The following is a 19,741-nucleotide window of genomic DNA, read 5'->3' on the forward strand; positions in this document are numbered from 1 at the left end:
GAGGCTGCTACATTAACAGAGGTCTACAAGTGTTGAGTGCCATCTCTGTCACCTCATGTGAATGTGGTTGCCAGATAAAATACAGAATGTCTCATTAAAATGAACTTAAAATAAACATGAACAATGAAGAGTTGTTTTAGTGTAAGTGGGCCCCAGTGTTGCAAGGGACATACTTAAACACTAGGAAACTCATTTTTTAACTGAGATTCAAAACTATCTGGGCATCCTATTTCTATTTGTTAAATATGGAAACCCTGAGTGAAGTTACCCTTCTTGGGAATAAAGCCAATACAGGTAAAATGGGAGCCAAGAGGTGCCAAAAGACAGATTCCTGGTGGCCTGTTTTGAGCACCTGGACCCAGCCATGCCCGAAGCTTGTCAAGCCACATTCTTCTCAGATCCAAGCAAAACCCTCTTACGCATGCATGTTCACCAAACTAGTCTGAGTTTGCCTTCTCCCTCATTCTCCCACTCCATATTTCCGTCCTCACCCTGGCTAGGTTGAGGTTGTAATCATGGTACCTTTATTAGTTCTCACTCAGGTCCAAAGAATCCTTTATGTAAAATTCAACCAAAAACGTTCCAGAATTTTTATTTTTGGATTTGGGAGCTTTTCAGATTTGGGATTGTTGGATTAAGAATGCTTAGCCTGCCCAAGACCAGCCATTTCCTGGAAGTGGGTCTCACATCAGAATGGTCATTTGTCTTCCTGAATTACGGCCAGTTTTTTCTGGTGATTTCCAACCTTTTTCCCTCTTCCCCGGCCTCATTAATCACCACCACATTTTTTTTCCTGAACGTTGACAATTAGTACTTCTCTCTCAAACAACCCATTACCAAAAAATAATTTGAAATAATTGTTTAAAATGTAAGTTAAACAAATAATTATGAAATTTTATATGGAAATCAAAGACCAAGGAACAAGATAGAAACATCATGATCACCTGTTGCTAAATGCATAGAATCAACAGCTCGGCTCACTTCTCTTTTTTCAAGGATGCTGACCAACAGGCCTCCTGACCAACCAAGTATCTGTAAGCTCTCTGGACTCAAAAAAGGATTTGAATCCACTTAGAACAGGAAGGGAATCTCGTTTGCCATATTAATTGGTGCTTTGGGAGTAAAAAGAACAGAAACCAACTTACTTAGCTGATGCCCAATGTTAATTATTCGCTGCAGGAGGTGGGCCTCTCAGAGACGTGGGTCCAGCAGCCCCCTGAAAGGGCTGCATCCAGGAACTGGGAAGCCCTCGGGGACAGGCTTGCGCTCTGGGTGCCGTCCTCCCTCTCCTCCCCCCTTGCCTTCCAACTCCACATTTCCTCTGCCGTTGGCCGGGTGGATGGAATATGGGTGTCTCAGATCGACGTGACTCAGGTTCAGTGACAGAAACTTGGTGTTCCTCAGCCCCAAATCCTGGGAGACAGACTTATGGGCTCCCTGGACCCAGGTGTCCTTGCCAAAGCCAACTGAGGAAATGGACAACGTCACAGAATGCAAACGTGGCTGCCCAGGAGCCATCCCTGAGGGCTGCTGCCCGTTCTGTCGGGAGGACACATAACTCCCAGAGATGGGCAAGCTGCCCCTGTGCTAGTGATGAAGCTCTTATGTCAGCCCCGTCCCTCTTCCGGACTCCATCCTGAGAATCTGGAGTCTGTGATGATACAAATGGCGTAGCTCGTGGGTACTTAGGTATGAACAGTCATCCAAAATGGAATTCCAGAGAGCACCAGCCTGGCCGAACCTGGCTGGGAGAATGAGATTGGTAGTTTGGGTGCCTACTACTAAAAAAGCCACGTGGTCCCCTGCAGTAGAATTTGGAGTACTTGACTTCAAGCTGGGACTCCAGAGTAGCACCTGCACTCGACTCCAGGTGTCTGTCTACTGCTACTAAGGATGGTGGACTGGGAGAAGGAAACATTCCCAGACTCTTTCAAATAAATCCATAAACATGAACGATTAAAATATCGGAGTGTCTGATTCGTCCACATCAGACAAGTTTTGTTTCAGGAAATTCACATCCTAAAGATTCATTTGTTTTCTTTTTCTTTTCTTTCTGTACCAGGGATTGAATCTTGAGGTGCTTAAGCACCCCACATCCCCAGCTCCTATTTTCTATTTTGAGACAGGATATCACTAAGTTGCTCAGGGCCTTCCTGGTTTGTGAGACTGGCCTGGGTCTTGCAGTCCTCCTGCTCAGCCTCCCAAGTCACTGGGCTTATGGCATGTGCCACCATGCCCATGTGCCACCACACCCAACAAGACACATGTTCTGAAGAAAGCAGAGGGTCGACTGTGTTTGTAATGGAGCTTGCAGCAGAGGCTCCAGAGACAGAATGTCAGGGTTCAAACCCTACAGACGTCACTTCCTAACCCTGTGACACTGAGCAAGAAGCACAACCTTGAGCTACTCCATTTCCTCATCGGCAAGACTGAGCTAATGAGTGTACCTGCTCCATTACCTGGGAAGGTGAAGGAGATGGTTGATTCAAGTTGGCAAGCTCCCTGGGCCTGGCCAAGTCTTAGGCGGGTGCTAAGCTAAGGACTCGGTGAATGTCCACATTATCCTATTTGTTCTTCCTTGAATTTTATCCCAGAGGCTACAGGGAGGCATTATGAGGAATCAAGTCATCTATGCTAAATTGCATCTGTGCACTGAATGGCTATGACCCAGAGAAAAGAGAGCGGATGATGTGGACACCCTAAGCACCGAGCTCAACAAACGGTGATGGCTTTGGCCGTAAGTCCTGCTTTATGGCTGTCTATAAAGCTGCCCATCAAGATGCTCCTGACAGATGACCTGCAGTAATAAGCAGTAAAGGAGCAGCATCATAGAACACTCGCCCGATGGGGACACAGATCCAGGGAAGGGCATTCCCATAAAGCACCCCCAGGTGCCTTGGGACCCCTCCCTCTCCGCCTCAGTCCCTGCCCTTCCCTTAGCTTGGGGGCTCACCCCTTAGTACCCAGTTTCATTCATTCATTCATTTATTTTTTCAGTGAATCAAGTTTTGACTCATGTATTCATTCAATCATGAGTTCATTGGTTTTAAATCATATAGCAAGTGTTTATGAATTAATAACAGCGGCTTAGATTCATCAGGCTCTTTCTATATGGTAGGCTCCTTGACAGCATCATGACAGGAAGAACAGCAGTATTGACTTTTATTGAACATTTACTCTGTGCCAGGTACCATATCATGTGTTTGCATGAGCTCATTGTATCCTCACAAAACCTTTCTCAGTCAAGGAGCCGTTATTAACAGCATTTTTTAAAAAGGTCAAGGGCAATATCTTAGAAAATTTGGGTAAATTGCCCAAACTCACGTAGCTATTAAATTATAAATCCAGGGTTCAAAACCATGTCTGTGTAACCTCACACACGAATGCTTAGCTCTTGCATGGGGCAGCCCCAGTGGACCGAAAACTCCAGTCTATAATTTGTTTCCAGTAATGAATCCACAAGAAAGGTAGCACTTGAATGACCTCATGAAGTATGGACAAGGAAACTAGTAATGGAATTATTTAAGAGAGCATTTATTCCAATTGAGAACAGTGTAGCAAAAACTAATAATAAAGTAGAAACCCACTGCACGGTCCCATTTTCCCACCATAACTTGTTGAAAGGGCATTCATCCATCAGTGTTAATCTGATGAAAGCAAAGGAGAAGTCACAAATCCTTCCACTGAAAATGATAGAATTCCAACTCAAAGTGTCTTGAGGAATCCTGGAATGTGTAGACTTGCATCACTGAAAAGGTGGTGGGCAGGACTGCTTCAGGTACAGCTTGATCTAGTGTCATCGAAGACCAGCTTTGTTTCTCTTCACTTTTTCCTCTGTACTTTCCACAGCATCAGCTTCTTCTTCAGGCCTTGAGTGGGTTTCCACTGGCAATTCCAGGGCCTTTTATTTTAGTAGGAAGGACACTACTCCAGTCTTCATATTGTAGTTCAAACAGACCAAGAAAAAATGGCTCCCCCCGAGTGCTATCAAGGAGGAAAGAATCTTCCCTTCCCCCCATGCCCAGAAGCTCTAGAAACTACAGCTCTTGCTGGTTCTATCTAATTTTCTGCCCATCACATGTCCAGTCGTGGTTGAGAGAAATGGGTGAGGTGGGATTATTGGCCCTCTCCAGTCCTAAGAGGAGAGACAAGGGTCAATACCACGGGAATGGCGTGGCTGAGCACGGGAGAGAATCAACTGCCCCAAAGTAAACTCCAAATGGTATAATCTGAAAGGGGAAGACGAATGGACGTCAGGCTGCATGAACAACTGGAGTCCATTCTACCCAATGACTCTGGGTTTTGTTCAATTACTGAGTCCCCCAAATTTGCCTGATTCATCACCACATTGGAGGCATTTTCTAAACCCCCACTGCTACATTTCCCTAACATGAGGCCACGTGGTATGTTTTTCTTCTGGAGTTCTCCTGAAGTCCTGGCTTTCAGAAAGCCTCGAGTCTGATCCTTACCTTATCCTCCCTTCTATCAGCTTTGTCTCTCATCAGCAAAAGATGTCAACGCGCTGTATCTCGACTAACAATAGATTCCGGTGTTTCTTGGTGGGGTGGTGTTTCCACGGAAGTTCATTCCATGTTGTTTACTCGACACACGTTGTCTGGAGGGTGTAAACTTTCTTTTTGTGACATTTTGGTCAGAGGCAAAACCTTGTGTCTCAGGGAAGGACACACACAGTTCATTACCACTGGTGAAACGGGAATTTGAAACCCTGAAATAGCTTAGGGTGTCCCCTTCCAGCCACATTACCTACCCCAGAGGAGGGGCATTCTGGGGAACTAGAACCGCCTGGAGGACAGGAGTATATAAGTTTTACCAAACAAATGTGTGCATGACTCCCCTCTTCTCTCTCCTCCCTAAACAGAGGTACTGTTGGATCCACACAGGAAGGTGTGGAAAGCCCCGCTGCGTTCTGCAACTCCTCCTCTCGCCAGGGGAAGGCAGAATGCAGCCACCTATTGGTTCAGATCCCTGTCCTGCATCTCCTGATGTTACTTGGGGGAGGAGTGTGTGTTTCTGGTCAGGAGAGGGGGCTGGGGTGCACTTGCCTGTGTGCTGAGAGAGAGGCAGGGCACAACCGGCTGGGCAGGGGGGACGATGGGCCGGGCAGGGCACCGGCTCTCAGCTGCCCCAGTCTCCACCATGCCCTGCGGCCTATTATCCAGCACATTCCATTTGTGGTCCCTTCCTGGACCCAACCTGCAGTTGCTTTCTGGGTCTTCATGAGAGCCACCTAGACCAACAGTCTGGAGACCTTCCATCTGCTGCCTTTCAAATGTTTGCCCAACACCTAGTTAGCGGGAGTGGAGGGAATCGGACGTTCTTCTTAAGTTTTTTTTTTTTTGCAGAATCAAGACTAATTATAATTTTACAATTTACTTCTATTGGTTGACAGAGAGTCAATAGTCCAAAAAAAAAAAAAAAGGAGGATAAAATATTTCCAACTTCTCTGCAGTTGGACTCTTCTTTGTAGTTCTTTTGTGACTTTTTATGAACCGAGCGACTTCCTGGGAGGTATGTTAAAGGTTTATAATTCACAATATAAATCGCGCCCCTTGTAAATCTCAGCTCACCACATGACGAGGTCCTGGAAACCCCCTCACCGCAACTGCCAGCTCTGAGCCGACTACAAATGTGTGTATGTTGGTCACAAAAATTCCAGCAAAAACATTCCGGGGCTAATAAATGTTATGTGTTCCTATCTTGGCCTGCTCCAAGACAGCAGGAAATGTCTCCATCGGAGAAGGGGCCTTCTATATTTTCCCAACTTCCCCCCTCGGGGGGTCTAAGTTCACCATGGTTGGGGAGCCTGGGCAGCTGCCCAGCTGACCACCCTCAGTCCACTTCTGAAGGAGCCAGGCAGGCACGATGGAGGGATCTCCGCGCCCCAGAGGTGAGCTGCTGGCACTGGGGAATCTGCAGAGTCCAATCCAGAGAGGTTCTTCTGGTTCAGTAAGCGTACTGCAAAGTGTCCTTGGTGGCTGCTCTCTATTGCAGCTTTGTGATGTGTCTGATTCAGGAATCAGCAAGCGCGGGCCAGCGATCAGCAGGCTGCTTTTGTGAATAAAGTTTTATTGGAATGCAGTCATGTCCGTCTTTTCCATATTGTCTGTGGCTTCCTTTGCACCCCATCAGCAAAGCTGAGGAGCTGCAACAGAGGCCAGCACAGCCTGGGAAGGGAAAATACTTCCTATGTGGTCCAGTGAGAAATATTCTACCTACCCCTTACCTAATTCTCTAAAGTGATTTTAAAAATGTCATTATTCATTCAATGCAGTTTCTTCAAACTAGGTCCCCCTGATATAAGTTCCTGTGGTTCCTCCCCAAGATACTTGTGACACATGTAATTATCTATTAGCTGGTCATCTGCAGACTGTAAGCTGCGTGGGGACCTCTATTGGATCTGACTGGATTGATCAACAATGCTTTTGACCACACATAACAGCACTTCTGACTGTGACTTAAACAATGAAGATCTGGGTCCTCTCACTTGACAAAACCTGGATGAAATGAGCACAGGCTCGGCAGGCGGCCCTGACTGTGCAAACCTTTGCGGCCCCAGACCTGGACTGTCCTTCCCATCCCACCAGCTCAGCTTGCTGATCCTTTCTCTTCTTGTTGCTTGACAGCTGTGAATCTGTTGCTCTCTGGCTCCCAGTTTCCCACCCCCAGCTCCCAGTATCCCACCCCCCTGTGGATACTCCAAGAGAACAGAAGGGCCAGGAGCCTGAAGGTCTCTCTACTAAAGTTCTGCTTTTAATCCCAGACAGAAAACCACAAGCAGGCTCAGCTCCCCTATTGTACGTCACTGAATAGCGTGAGCACCGTCCTCCCGGCTTCTGGGACCATTCTTGCCCTAGGGCTGGAGCAAAACTGGAGACTAGTGGACATTCCACAGCAATGGTGGGTGGGTGACTGATGGGTGAAGGCAGGAATTACAGACAAAATCTTCCAAACTTGGTTTACTTTGGTGCCAGACTGGGCGACAGAGAAAGGCAAGAGAAGGGTCCTTCATGGCGGATCTCTTGGGAGTCACCACTCTCTCCCAACTTTTTCATTCTGCAGTTGGGAAATGTGAGATGACGAAGGAGAAAACTGGACACTTAAGTGAATTTTTAAGATTTCTGGTTGTCCCCTCAGCATGCCCCACTTTTCTAGTAACAATGCCCTAATTTGAGGAGCCAACTCTCAATGTGATCTGAATGAGGCCGGTAGCAGCCCAGGACCTGAAAGAGAGTCCCTATCACAGATCCATGGTACCCAATCCCTGGCATTGCTGCCTGGTTCAAAGGTGGGTGCAGACCACGGAATGCAACCAAGAGGAGCACAGAATCCTGGCAGGTGCTGTCAAGAACCAGGTCGCTGGTGGTCACTGTGGAAAAGCCAGGCTGACAGTGAAATCCACACAGAGGGAACACTGCAGGGCTGTCCTGAGCCTGAGCTAGATATTTTATCTTTCTATTTAAAACTACAGAAAACCCAACCCAATGGCCCTAAGCTGTAAAGAGAATGGTTTTAACTCAATTAACTAGACATGGGGCAGATTTACTCTGGGTGTTTAGCCAGAGAACTAATGATGTCATCCAAACACCATCCATCCATCCATCCATCCATCTATTATCTATCTATCTATCTATCTATCTATCTATCTATCTTCTTCTCTCTTTACTTCATTTATAAGGCAGACCCCCTCATTTTATAAGATAAATGCGAGTAACAATTTTCCCCTCCAGATTCAGTAGTTGAGGGAGCTCAAGCAGGGTTTCTGAGATTCAGCTTCATGGGACCCTCCCCTACTCTAGAACTAATCCCTGAGGTCAGTGGGGGAAGGGAGTATGCTGATTGGCTTAGGCCCTGGACTTGCGGGAGGAGTCAACTTCCCCAAAGCCACAGAAATCAAAGGGGGAAGAATTATATCCCCCAGTGAAAATCTGAGCTGTATCTGAAAGAATGGACCGACTGAATTCTGGAAGGGAAAGAAGAGCGCCCACTTAACTAGCAACTCCTGGGCTCATCTGGGTTATGTGCTGCCAGAGTTTTACATTTTGTCCTGAAACTTATTTGACTCAATGTCTCTCCTTTGCAACAAATGGGTACTCATTGTTGGTGGTAAGTGCTATAGTTGGGGATGGTGATGGGCTGTTTTTCAACCACTTTACCCGTCAACCCAAATCTGCTCCTCCCTCCATTTTTCTCCTTGTGACTTTCTGTATCCTGATATTCTACCTTACTGATTCTGCACATTGCCTCACGATTCCCATGAGAGAGTACGCTCCGTGAAAGTAGAGACTGGGGTTTGTGGTTTTACCCTCGGTGTCTGTATTAATACTTGGCCCATAATATGCACTCGGTACATGTTTGCCAAATGAATGAATGAGTGTGTAGATATATGCATAAATAGCACATATGTAGAAGAGGAAGGGTCTTCAAAAAAGAGCTGATCTACTCTACAGAGAGCACTGGGGTCTCAGGCTCCGGGAGCAAATCCTGTATGCACACTCCTGCTCCATCTTGCATCCTGGCTGCAGGGATTCCCAATCTGCCACCAGCCAGCCTCTCCTCAGTGGTACCATGTGTTTTCCCCAGCTTAGCTGTTTCCTTCAAGTCTCTGGGTGTCCACATTTCTTGAAATATATACTGCCTGTGGATTTGAATTCAGGTTTCAATTTTCATTCCCGGCTGAATAGGGAAGACGCCCGTGATGAATTATTTTACCCACTGAGGGACTTGGGGCTTTATTTCGGCTCTATCCTTGCATCCTTTGTCTCCACTCATACCTCCCACTGGTGCTTCTGGAGTCCTGTCGATAGTCCCAGACCCTCCAATGTGGGCCAGGTCTCATCCCAGTTCTTATTCCAGCTTGGGCCAACAGTCCCCTGGTCTGACTGTTTGCAAGTGGCTCACCTTAGCAGCATTCAGGAGAGGCCCCCAGAGCCCTCTGATGTCCAAGCGGGCTGTGTGTTGGGAGCCCTTCCAGCCGGATAGGAACCAAGGCCATGCCACGGCTCTCAGGCACAGATGGTATCCAGGTGTGGTTTGCTCTGCTGGGCTCCATCTTGGAACTGCTAATGACTCTTCCAGCTGGGGTGGGTCTCCCCATGTGCATTCTGCTCTGTGCCTGTAGGACTGCTGACAATCTCAAGAGTGGCTGGTGGTGATGATTTAAGAACCTGATGCTTCTGCTAAAAATGGCCCTAAAATCCTTCCCTAAGAGGGAATCACAAACTATTCCGTGCCACAAAGAAATTCACGGAGCAGGAGCACCCGAACCAAGGTGCTTTGCCAACGCAATGATTGGCAATTCCAAAGTTCGTTTTAGGAAATTTGAAGAAATATAGATGGTTGTTAAGAGTACTTTTAAGTGTACTCAAATTTTTAATTTTGAAATCTTACCCTGCCGTTTAACTCCGGGTTAATGTGAACAAGTCCTGAAATCAGGGTCTCACCAACACAGTCCTCAGAGCAGCCTTGGCAGCAGCAGCGAGGAACTTACTGACTTGAAAATCTTGGGGTCTAGGCCAGACCGGCTGAGCCTGAGGCTCTGGAGGGGACCCAGTGACGTAGGTTCTGACAAGCTGCCCAGAGGCACTCAAGTTTGAAAATCATGGACAAACTCCGATCTGGGTTTCTTCCTGTATCAAGTTGATCGAACTCAGGCTTCATCAGGTGGTGGTAAGAATTAGATTTGATAGATTTTGCATGTCAGGCATTTAGCACAGCGTCTGGCACCTTGTATGTGTTCGATATGTGACAGCAACAATTAAGGTTCTTCTTATTATTGGATTTCTCTTCCAGGTGACCCACGAATCAGTAGAGTTGTCACGTCTACCTGTGAAATAACAAAGAAGGAAGATAGTTTAATATAAATCATTCTAACAATAGCTAATTTATTGAGCTCCTCCCCTGAGCCAAGCACGTGGCTAAGGGCTTCACAAACACCGTCTTTGATGCTTGTTAGAAGAAACCACTACGAGATGAGCACACTCATCCTTCACCTTGCACAGGTAAGAAACCATGTTTGGACAGTAAGTCACCTGCTCAGCATAATGCAGGTGGTGAGCAGAAGTTAGAGTAACCTGCCCAGGGCCCAGGTTAGTGAGGACATCACTACAAAGCCACTCTAAAGTGCTTGGAACTGGTACCATGAAAGTGGCTGTATTTGTAACCACAATATCATTTAACAAATCTCAATGAAGTATGGGGAATGTAGCCCCATACTAGGGCATTCAACCAGCAGGTGCAAGGCCTCAAGTTCAATCTCTAGAACGCGCGTGCGTGCACACACACAACCACAATCAAATAAAATTCTGACCACTACACACATATTAATGTATTAACCACTAATTGATTACAGAAGAAGTTTCTAGACCATGGGTTTGCTTGAAGTTATTGTTTTTATTATTTTTTTAAGAGGAACAAAGAGGATCCTGTGGTTGTCCTCCTTAAAGTCTTCCATGACTATTCGTTTCTGGCGAGTCTCATGGGTTGTACAGCCAGGAAGGGGAATGACTTTCGAGGCCAGAGTTAAGGACAGCCCAGCCTGTGGAATCTGTTTCTTTCGGGCTGCAGTTTGGAGCACTGACCACCTGAGCCCAAAGATCTGTCCAGAGAGTCAACTTTGAAAAAAGTTCTCTTTATCCATGAAAGGTCAATGTTCAGGTGCAGATTAAAAGGAGGAAATGTGGAAATGTGACCCATAATTACTGTTTAGCATGTGTTAGCAGTTGTACATACTAAAATGGGTTTCTTGGCCCATGCTGAATGCCAAATGTATGCCATTTTTTTCATACCACACAGACACACACACACACACACACAAAAAAAAAAATCTGGCACATAAAATATCAATGACATTCTATAAAATAATTTTGAAAAATGGGTAAAATCACATGTATATCAAAGGAATTTCAGAACGAGCTGCTGATTTGTAAAATGAATCTATTTAAAAACCCTTCAAAATCATGTTGCAAAGTAAAATATATAAAATATATGTTTATTCAACGCAAAGTGCTCATTTTATCCAAGAAAATGTTGAAGGGCACAAATAGGCCAGGAACAAAAACCCTGGAGATTTTCTCATTTAAGAGAAGCCAGTAACTTTGTCTTTCATTGGAGAGTTTCTGCCTAAATCTCAGAAGCAGGACCTCAGAGACATGACCAGATGCTGGGTTTATTGGAGAACGTCCCCAATTCCTAAAATGACAGTATGGACAATAGCCCCCCTAGGCCAACGGTAGTTCTGTCTGCTGCCTTATATTTGATTCCATTTTCCCCTCTTAGCTCCTCCCCAGCTCGCTCTTGAAAGGCCTTCTGTTCTGTCAGCCATGATGACATCTGCTGGCGGACACAGGAAGTCATAAATCTGTGGGTCCCCTCTCAACCAAACCTTGTTAATGCTGCCATTTATCACCGGGGCTGGGGTGCTGTCTCTGGAGGGCTGGGCGCAGCGTCCATTCCTCCCATACCCCTCTCCCAAGAGAGCAGCCGTGTTCCAAGCAGCCAGTTTCTCATCTTCCATTCGCAGAACTGAAAGTCAGGCAGATGCAAACCCATCGCCAGAGCAGGCTCTTGGAAAGAAGCCACGACTCCAGGCAACAATAGCCTCCACTGGATGCTCGGGGGCTGGAGCGCGGCAGTTCTCACCCAGCTCTGCCCTCTCCTCATTTTCAGCAGGCCCCTGCCTGCTGCTAAGAGAAGGGTGGACATTTGTCCCCCACCCGATCCTGCTGTCTCAGCCCTGCTTTAAGGGCAAGCTTGCAATAGGGTGAGTTGAAAGAGGATTATTCGCACTCAGAGTTTCTTTTCTTCTGAACTAATGCAGGAGATGTCCAGGTTGCATTTCTGAGAAGTTCGTGATGTCCTAAGACCTCCATGTCACTTTTGCTACTCAAAGTGGGGTCTCTCGGTCAGCCACACTAGCATCCCTGGTCAGAGCTTGTTGGAAACGCTGCCACTCAGATGTGCTGGAGTTTTACAGAATTGGAAGCCACATTTTAAACCAGCCCTCAGGTGATACCTGCACAAGTCCAAGTTTGTGCACTGTGCTCCACACCGGGCTCCTCTCCTTGGTGCCCTTGACACTTGGGGCCAGATCCTTTTTAGTCTGCAGAGGTCTTCCCTGGGCAGGGTAGACATTCAGCAGTATTCTTGGCCTCTACCCATTGGATGCCAGCGGCACCCCTGAGTTGTGATAACCCCAAAGATCTCCAGGCATTGTCAAATGTCCCCCAGGGGAGGGGGAAATTCACCTGTGTTGAGACCTTGGAAACTCGAAGTGTGTTCTGTGGACAGCTTCAATGTCACCTGGGACTTTGTTACAAAACACACATTCCAGACCCCACTCAGATGGGCAAAACCAGGAGCTTTAGCAGGGCCCAGAAATCTGTTTAAACTCTCTGGGAGACACAGGCACTTTGAGGTCTAAAGCCATGCAGTGAATCAGTATTTGGTTACGTAGAAGTCATAGAGGCCACAGCATCACCAAGAGGCTGCAGGACATGGGGGTTAAGAGCACAAAACTGGAGCCACACAAGGAGAGTTTGCAGCCACCCTTCCCCCTGTGCTATCTCCATAACCTTGACTAAGTTACCTGACCTTTCTGTGCCTCAGTTTCCTCATGTGTAAAATGGGGACAACAAAAGCACTATTCCTTATCAAACTGTTTAGGAATGAATAAGCTCTTATGTTAAAGTGCTTAAAACAGTGCTTGGCACCAAGGCTTCGTACATGTCCCCAACTAGTATTATCTTCACATCACTTGCCTGTCTTGCCCCAGCTTCCTGGATCACTTTCTAAAAATAGGTGTCCTTGCAAATGTAGGCAACTGGGGGAAAGTGAGCTTCTCCCTCCGTGTGGATTAGACGGAACCTCAGGTAGATCTGCAGGCACACGGTAAGCAGCAGTCAATCAACGCAAGCTTAGAAAGTAATGAAAAGGCTAATGATGGGGGCAGGGTGCTTTGCAGATGCCAGGAGTTTTTTCCTTTATTCTTATGATTCTGTCTACACCCCTCCTGAAGTCAGTCTTATAACTATTCCCATTTCAAATATGCAAAACTGAGGCCCAGAGAGGTTACAGAACATGCCCAAGGTCATTGTCTTAGTAAGCAGTGAAAGTCTTCTCTACACGTTGGTCTTCCTGATTCCAAACCCACACCCATCTTTCTTCCCAGGTGCCTTCCTGGTCTGCACACAGAGATCATAGTCTTAAGATTGAGAGGACCATCCTGATTTCAAGCATTCTGCCTCACCTTGTACTTAAGACACTCATCAGCATCAGAGCACATCTTATTTTGTTTAAAAATTCGAGCTATGGTAATCACGAGACCTCTGCTTCACAGCCCCACTAGAGAGCCACCTGGAAAGAAGGTGAAGGGACCCCCAAGTGACCATACAAGTGGGGAGAGAGAGGACAAAATTCAGGAATGCAAAAGACTTAGAAGCAAGAACTAAATACATTAGAACAGACAGGACTAGCAGAGAACATGCAGCTGAGAGACCTGGAGCCAGGTTTGGGCGAGCCCCGCATTCCACGGGTATTTACTCTGGTCTGCTGTGTGCCTGGCACTATGGACACTGCATTGAAGAGTCTCTGCCTTTGGCCTGCTGAAGGTCACAGTCTGGGGATTCAAATCTGGAGGACATTGCCCAGCACTATGCCATTTCTTCACCCCCCAGCTGACCACTAGCCCCCAGCACCATGGGGGGCAGGAGCGGGCGGATCACACCCCAGCTCTCTCACCCTGTAGGAGGGCATCTCCAAGGAACACGATCCACATGGACCCCAGCACTGCCCAGCAGGACTGTGCTCAGCTGCTCAGTGACAACCACTGGCTAGTACAGCCTGTCTTCCAGGTCCTATTCACTTCCTGTTCCCCAGCTGGAGTTTTCTAATAAAAAAAAAAAAAAAATTTCCCCAAGCAGACGACTTGCTAACAAATCTTGACCTCAGGGTCCCCACCCTTTAATCTCAGGGAAGCAAGAGCAAGACAGAAGACTTCTAGAAAGGTTTGCAGCAATCCCAGGCTACCCGACCATTTGAAGCCTGTGGGTTCTCCTTAGCTGGGTTGACTGTCTTGCAAGGTTTAGGAGAAAAGACAAGCTGTATCGTTGGGTGAAAACAGTATTCAGGACAAGTCACTTTGACATAATCCTAGCAAGCAGGGGTGGAATCTCATGAAATTTTAAGGACAATAGGATGCTTAATGCCTAATCATAACAGATAAGACATGCTCCGGATAAGACAAAAAGGTGTTCTCAGAGCGAATTATATCATTCTGTATTTGCTTCTGAAAGTTGAGGGCACCTTTGGGCACACAGTTCTAATGAGTCCAGGAAGATGAGGTTGATACACAGTTGAGTTGGCATAAAATATACCAGAGCCTGGGACTTAAAGGCTGCTGTCACGTGATTCCCAGGCTGTTCTGGTCCTTACCTTCACTTAATGTCTTCCTGTGGTTAATGAAGTTCAGCAATGGATTACTGGGCCAAAGACTTGTTCTGGATTCCTTAGCAGTAGCAAAACACTGTCACCAGCTATAGGTAGCCAACTCTAGGGGAGAAACGTGATAGATGTTAATGCTCACCCCTCCATACCCCCAACCTGCCCACTCAGCAACCATCCTGTCTAAAATATACATAATGCTTAATTGCTGTTGAAGAATTCTACATTTAGCCAAATCACACGGATTTTTAAAAATAAGCCAAATAATTTTTAGAGGATGCATTCTCAGAAACAAGCTTTCCAATGCCTGAGTGCCCACACACATTACTGGCACCAACCTCACTTCCTATTAGAATGCACACATCCACCAAGATAACGCTGCCCGTGTTGGTTGAGCAAGCCTCTCCAATGGACCAGGTGTTTTAGGATGCACATGAATAAATTAGCACTTACCAACAACTTGGAAGAATAAAATCCAAACGCTAAGATATGATGAGGGAGCTGCTCTGTGATGGAGACTACCCACCTCTCCTGCATCATCTCTGTTTTCCGTTGCCTGGCTGGACCTCCAACTGAGCCCTGAAGGATGTGTCCTTTTTACTCTGAAGCCCTGTCATGGCTTCCATTTCCAGGCCCTGATTCCTGGTTAACTGCAGCCAGATCTCAGTTTAAATGTTACCTCCTCAGATCCCTTCCCTACCCTAACCCCAGAGTGGACCCCGGATCCACTCCTTACTCTCTACCCAACCACCCCACATTATTTTCTTCCTGTCACTCTCTGTGACCCAGGACTGCCCCTGTCTGACTCCAACAACAACATGTTGTACCAGGTGTCATCAGAGGGTAGCAATGACCAGAGATTGCTAACTTGAAGTTTTCACAAAATAGTTAATGGGACAAGGAATATCCTGAACAAGTCAAATGACATAAGAGGAAGTCAATGAATTATATTCTCAAGGGCAAAATCCTATGGTACACTGGCTCTCAAATTTAGCTGCACACTGGAACCACCTGGGAGCTTTAAAAAGTACTGACGGCTGGACCACCCACTGGCCCTGGGCTGATGGAATGGCTCTGGGGTAAGATGGGACACTGGGGTTTTTAAATTGCCAGTTGATTATAATGTAAAGCAAAGTTTGAGAACATTGCTTTTTTTTTTTTTTTTAACATGAAGCACTGTGCCTAGAGATGCAGAAGTACACAAATCTGCAGCGTATGGCTAATTGATGTCCACGGATGGAATGCACTGCAGTGACCAGCACCCTTCTAGGAACACCACCAGCCGGTAAATGTCCTCGTTGCATCTTCCTGGAGTCTGGGTAGCACAGGCAAACAAGGACAGCGACATAAACCACACTACAATACCACGTGGGCTAGGCAGGGGCTCCTAGGTTTCTAGAGGGGGTACTGAGGAGACCTTTCCACCCACCCCTGTGAGAAAATCCAAGATCAGATGCCCTTTTCTGTTCCTTGTATAAAAAAAAAAAAAAGAAAAGAAAAAGAAGGAAAGAAAAAAAAAAAAACCTGTCCAAACTTCTCTTGTTACACAATTCTATTTTGTACAGGAAAGTTTCCCATGCCTGGCACCTTATCCGAACCGCCTGGGAACTTTAAAATTTTCAGAGCTTCTGGCCCCACCCTGGGATCTAATTTAGTAAGTCTGGGGTGGAGCCTGGGCTTTTTTATCTTAAAAAAATAATAAAAATTCCCAGGTGATTTTGATGCTCAGCCCGTGTGGGAACGACCCTTTCAGGAGGCTGGCTGAATCCTGTCAATCAGTTCATGCCCTTACACATCCCGAAGTCGTAACACAAGATCCTAGGAAGCTGAATTCCCTGGGACTTCGACACAGCATTACTATAAGACACCAGCTCTTAGAAGAAGTGTCCCAGAGTGCCAGGGCCTGTGGTTTAGCACAGTGCTATGCCAACCTACACATACCTGGGCTACCTTTCTCCATCCTGCCTTCTTCACACCCACCTCAACCATATGTGCTCTTTCTTGTTCCTTAATATATTTTATTTTTCAGACTCCACTAAATGGTTTAAAATCTGAGATTGCTACCAAAAATGAAAAGCAATATCTTTCACTAAAATAGAAGGTAATCCTAAAGTGAGTTCAGTGAAAACCATTTTGTGAAAATCTGGCTACAGATACTTGCCACATCCCAACCGTCTGAGCCTGAGATTTGCAGTCTGGGTAGAAGAACAGGAGTCAGCAAATGTTAGGTGCTAGGGTGGGGGTGGGGGGTGGGGGGTGGAACACCCACACTAAATGGAAACTGTCTCAAATTGAAAGGTGTCAGGAAGGGAATAACTTTCTCACTGTGTGAATCAGTGTTATTTAATGTCATGTCTACACCACTCCAAAACATCTGGTCACCATTGTGTTACACATTCCACTGGTGTGGTCAAAAACTTCTTTGTTGATAACTAACTGCTGAATGTTCTGTATTTCTAGCAATGGGGAAAATTAAAAATTAATAAAAGAACACTCCAGCAACAAGTTGGTAGCCAGCCAGAGGTTGGTATTGCCTCCCATTACCTACCCAGACATTGAGGAGCAGGAGGGAGTGCCGTTGAGATTCCAAAAAGGATGCTGGAGAGAATCGGGGAGAGATTCTGCAGCCCATGTCACCTTGTCCTATCTCTCCCTCCTGATTCTCCCCAAGATTGGACTCTGTTGCCCAATTCCCTCTTTTCTTGGCCTGAGTGTCCTGGATTGTTATCAGAGAAGCTTTTTGGAAGAGAGGGTCCTGCCTTGTATATTCAGCTCTACAGGAGCTTGGGGCAAAGCCTGTTAGACCTATCACACAGTGTGAGCAGCCAACCAACAGGCCCTGGGCTTGTAGAGAGAAGGGCAAGGTCCTGTGAGTGTCCCTGCAGCCTCTGCCCTCTTTCTGTTCAGGCCTGAAGTCCACTGAATCTCAAGGTTCTAAAACTGGCTCCTCATCTGTGACACTGTGAGATTTTACTCAATAGCCCTGCACTCTGTACAACTGCACTGGGCGATTCGAATGGTATGCTTCTGCTGATGTTGCCAATGATAAATAGGGCTTACTCTGCCTGGGCTGGAGTGGGTGGGCTTGGTCATGTGGGAGGCCATGATGGAGATGATTAGGGCCGTGACTTAACAACTTGGACGACACTAGTGAGGTGGACAAGTATGTAGGGATGTTAACAATGATGAGACAGACTTTGCAAACAGGGACGGCAACACATTGTGGCTAACAAGTAGCATGGGAAAGTCAAGTTTCCTATAGCCTAAAGGAAGTGTTAAGACAGATATTGGTGGAATTAGTCATGCCTGATAATTGCACATGAGAGGGCAAAGGGGGCAGGTGGGTGGGTTGTAGGTGGGAGGCATCCCAGGCTCCATGGTCAGGCCTCACTTGGGGTGGGTCCATGGGGAGGAAAAAGGAACAGGTATGGGTGAAATTCCATCACAATAGTCACAAAGACAAGTCCCTTCTTGGGACCCTAAATTATATTAATATGTAAGCATGACTTGGTTTTTATAGTTAGCAATATCAGGTTTGCCTGATTTTAAAAAAAAGGGGTTTTTTTTTGGCAGAAATTCTTATACTGCAGTGCACAGGGGAGTCATTTATGGGGCTGGGGTTGATCATTCAAAATGTAGATTCCTAAGCTGTCATCTGGAATCTTCTGATTTTGAAGGTCCGAGATAGTAGTGCTCAATGAGGGGCAATTTTGCTCCCAGGGGACATTGAACAATCTGAAGTCAATTTTTTTTTTTTTGGTGGCAAATGGGGTAGAAGGGTCTGTCCTCTGGTGGGTAGTGGCCAGGGATGCTGCTAACATTTTGCCTTGTGCCCCTTCCAACACAGAAAGATCTGGCCCCAAATGCCAATACTACCATAGTGAGAAAAACTTATTCCAGGGTAAGGACCAGGAATGTGCATCTTCATGAGGGCCTAGAGGTAGAGATCTTAATGCAGAAAGCAGAAGCATTTGGACTTTGCCTGTCTTTTGAAGAGAGGGCCTCTGTATGAATTCCCTTTCTTCATGTTTAGAACTCAACTTGGACTTGCCTCGCCCAGCCCTCCTGCTCACCATCCTTCCTCTCTACAGGTTCCCCACCAGTTCCAAGACACCCCCACCACCTGCATCCCTCACCTCTGACTTGTTTGCTCTCCCACTGGATGGAGAGTTCCCTGAGGGCAGGGTTCAGATCACCCTGCTCACAGATGGGTCCACAGCACCTTGAGCAGTGCCTGGCCTGCAGAGGCACTCAAAGATCACACACTGGCTTCAGTCTGGCTCAGCTGGAGTGATGTCTCCAGCATGGACTCTGGAGTCACCTCCCCCTTCGGGGCCTATCACAGTGCCAGGTTTTTAACATCTTCCTGGGGCTCATTGATCTGAAACTACAGTGTATATGTGTTTGCTTACTTTTCATCCAGCCCACAAAATTTGGGGGAGGAGTTCCCTAACAAAATGCCTTGGGCTTTGCCATCACTGAGGAAATAATAGAACAAAAGAGGCAAAAATCTTGTCTTCTCAACAGAGCTTATATTCTAGAGAGGGTCTCAGACAATTAGCCGAAGAGAAAACTGTACATAACATGTGCCACACTGATAAGCCCAAAATAAAACAGGAGAAATGGGATGAGGAGTATGTTGGGGTGGGGGGGATTGTAAGGTGGACCTCTGGGAGAAGGTGGCATGTAAGCAAAGACGAGATATCAGGGGGCTACTTGTCTGCTCTCTCCCAGTATAATATAAACACCAATAGGGCTAGGACTTTCCCTTTCTCTATGGCTGTTGTGTCTCCACAATAGGTACATAGTAAGCGCTCAATAAACACTGTTCAAAGGAACAAAAAGACACTATGAGATTTGTCTATCAAAAGGCCAAGGGAGGTTTTCTTTTAAATGACCATCCATTGATAAGCAAGAAGGTGGGAGGGACAGAGTCACTAAAAGGGGCTGGCAGGACATTTTAGGGAGTCAGGTTAAGGCTTAGAGAATGGAGGTCATCTTTGGATAAGGTCCCCTACTCCTACTCTGCTCTAAGCAAAAGATATTGTTGCTGATCCCCCGCTGGTCAGGCCCTCTGGCCCTCTGTGCGCTTCTCCCCAGCTTCCAAGTTTAACCACCAGCCTGTTCCCTTTCCTCCTTATCCCCTCCTCCCCACCTGCACCCCTCTCCCCACCCCCACTCCCCATTTTCCACTACCCCCTCACTTCCCTGCCCCCTCCCCTTCCCCCTCCGGGAGGGGTGTCCCGGCGCCGGGTGGGCACGCCCTCTCCAACGCCTGTCTCTT

At 46.7% G+C, this 19,741-nt stretch overlaps 1 long non-coding RNA gene across 1 annotated transcript; it reads right to left on the reverse strand.

The window, feature by feature from the left end:
* Positions 1–3,513: 3,513 nt before the first annotated feature.
* Positions 3,514–14,566, reverse strand: LOC107137304. The gene is made up of 2 exons (XR_001502842.2): positions 14,449–14,566; positions 3,514–9,844 (listed from the first exon to the last, which is right to left on the reverse strand). It is a non-coding gene; the product is annotated as an uncharacterized LOC107137304 (long non-coding RNA).
* Positions 14,567–19,741: the final 5,175 nt, after the last annotated feature.

The sequence above is a fragment of the Marmota marmota genome, unplaced genomic scaffold, assembly GCF_001458135.2.
Source record: "Marmota marmota marmota unplaced genomic scaffold, marMar, whole genome shotgun sequence".
In the NCBI taxonomy this organism is placed as follows: Eukaryota; Metazoa; Chordata; class Mammalia; order Rodentia; family Sciuridae; genus Marmota; species Marmota marmota.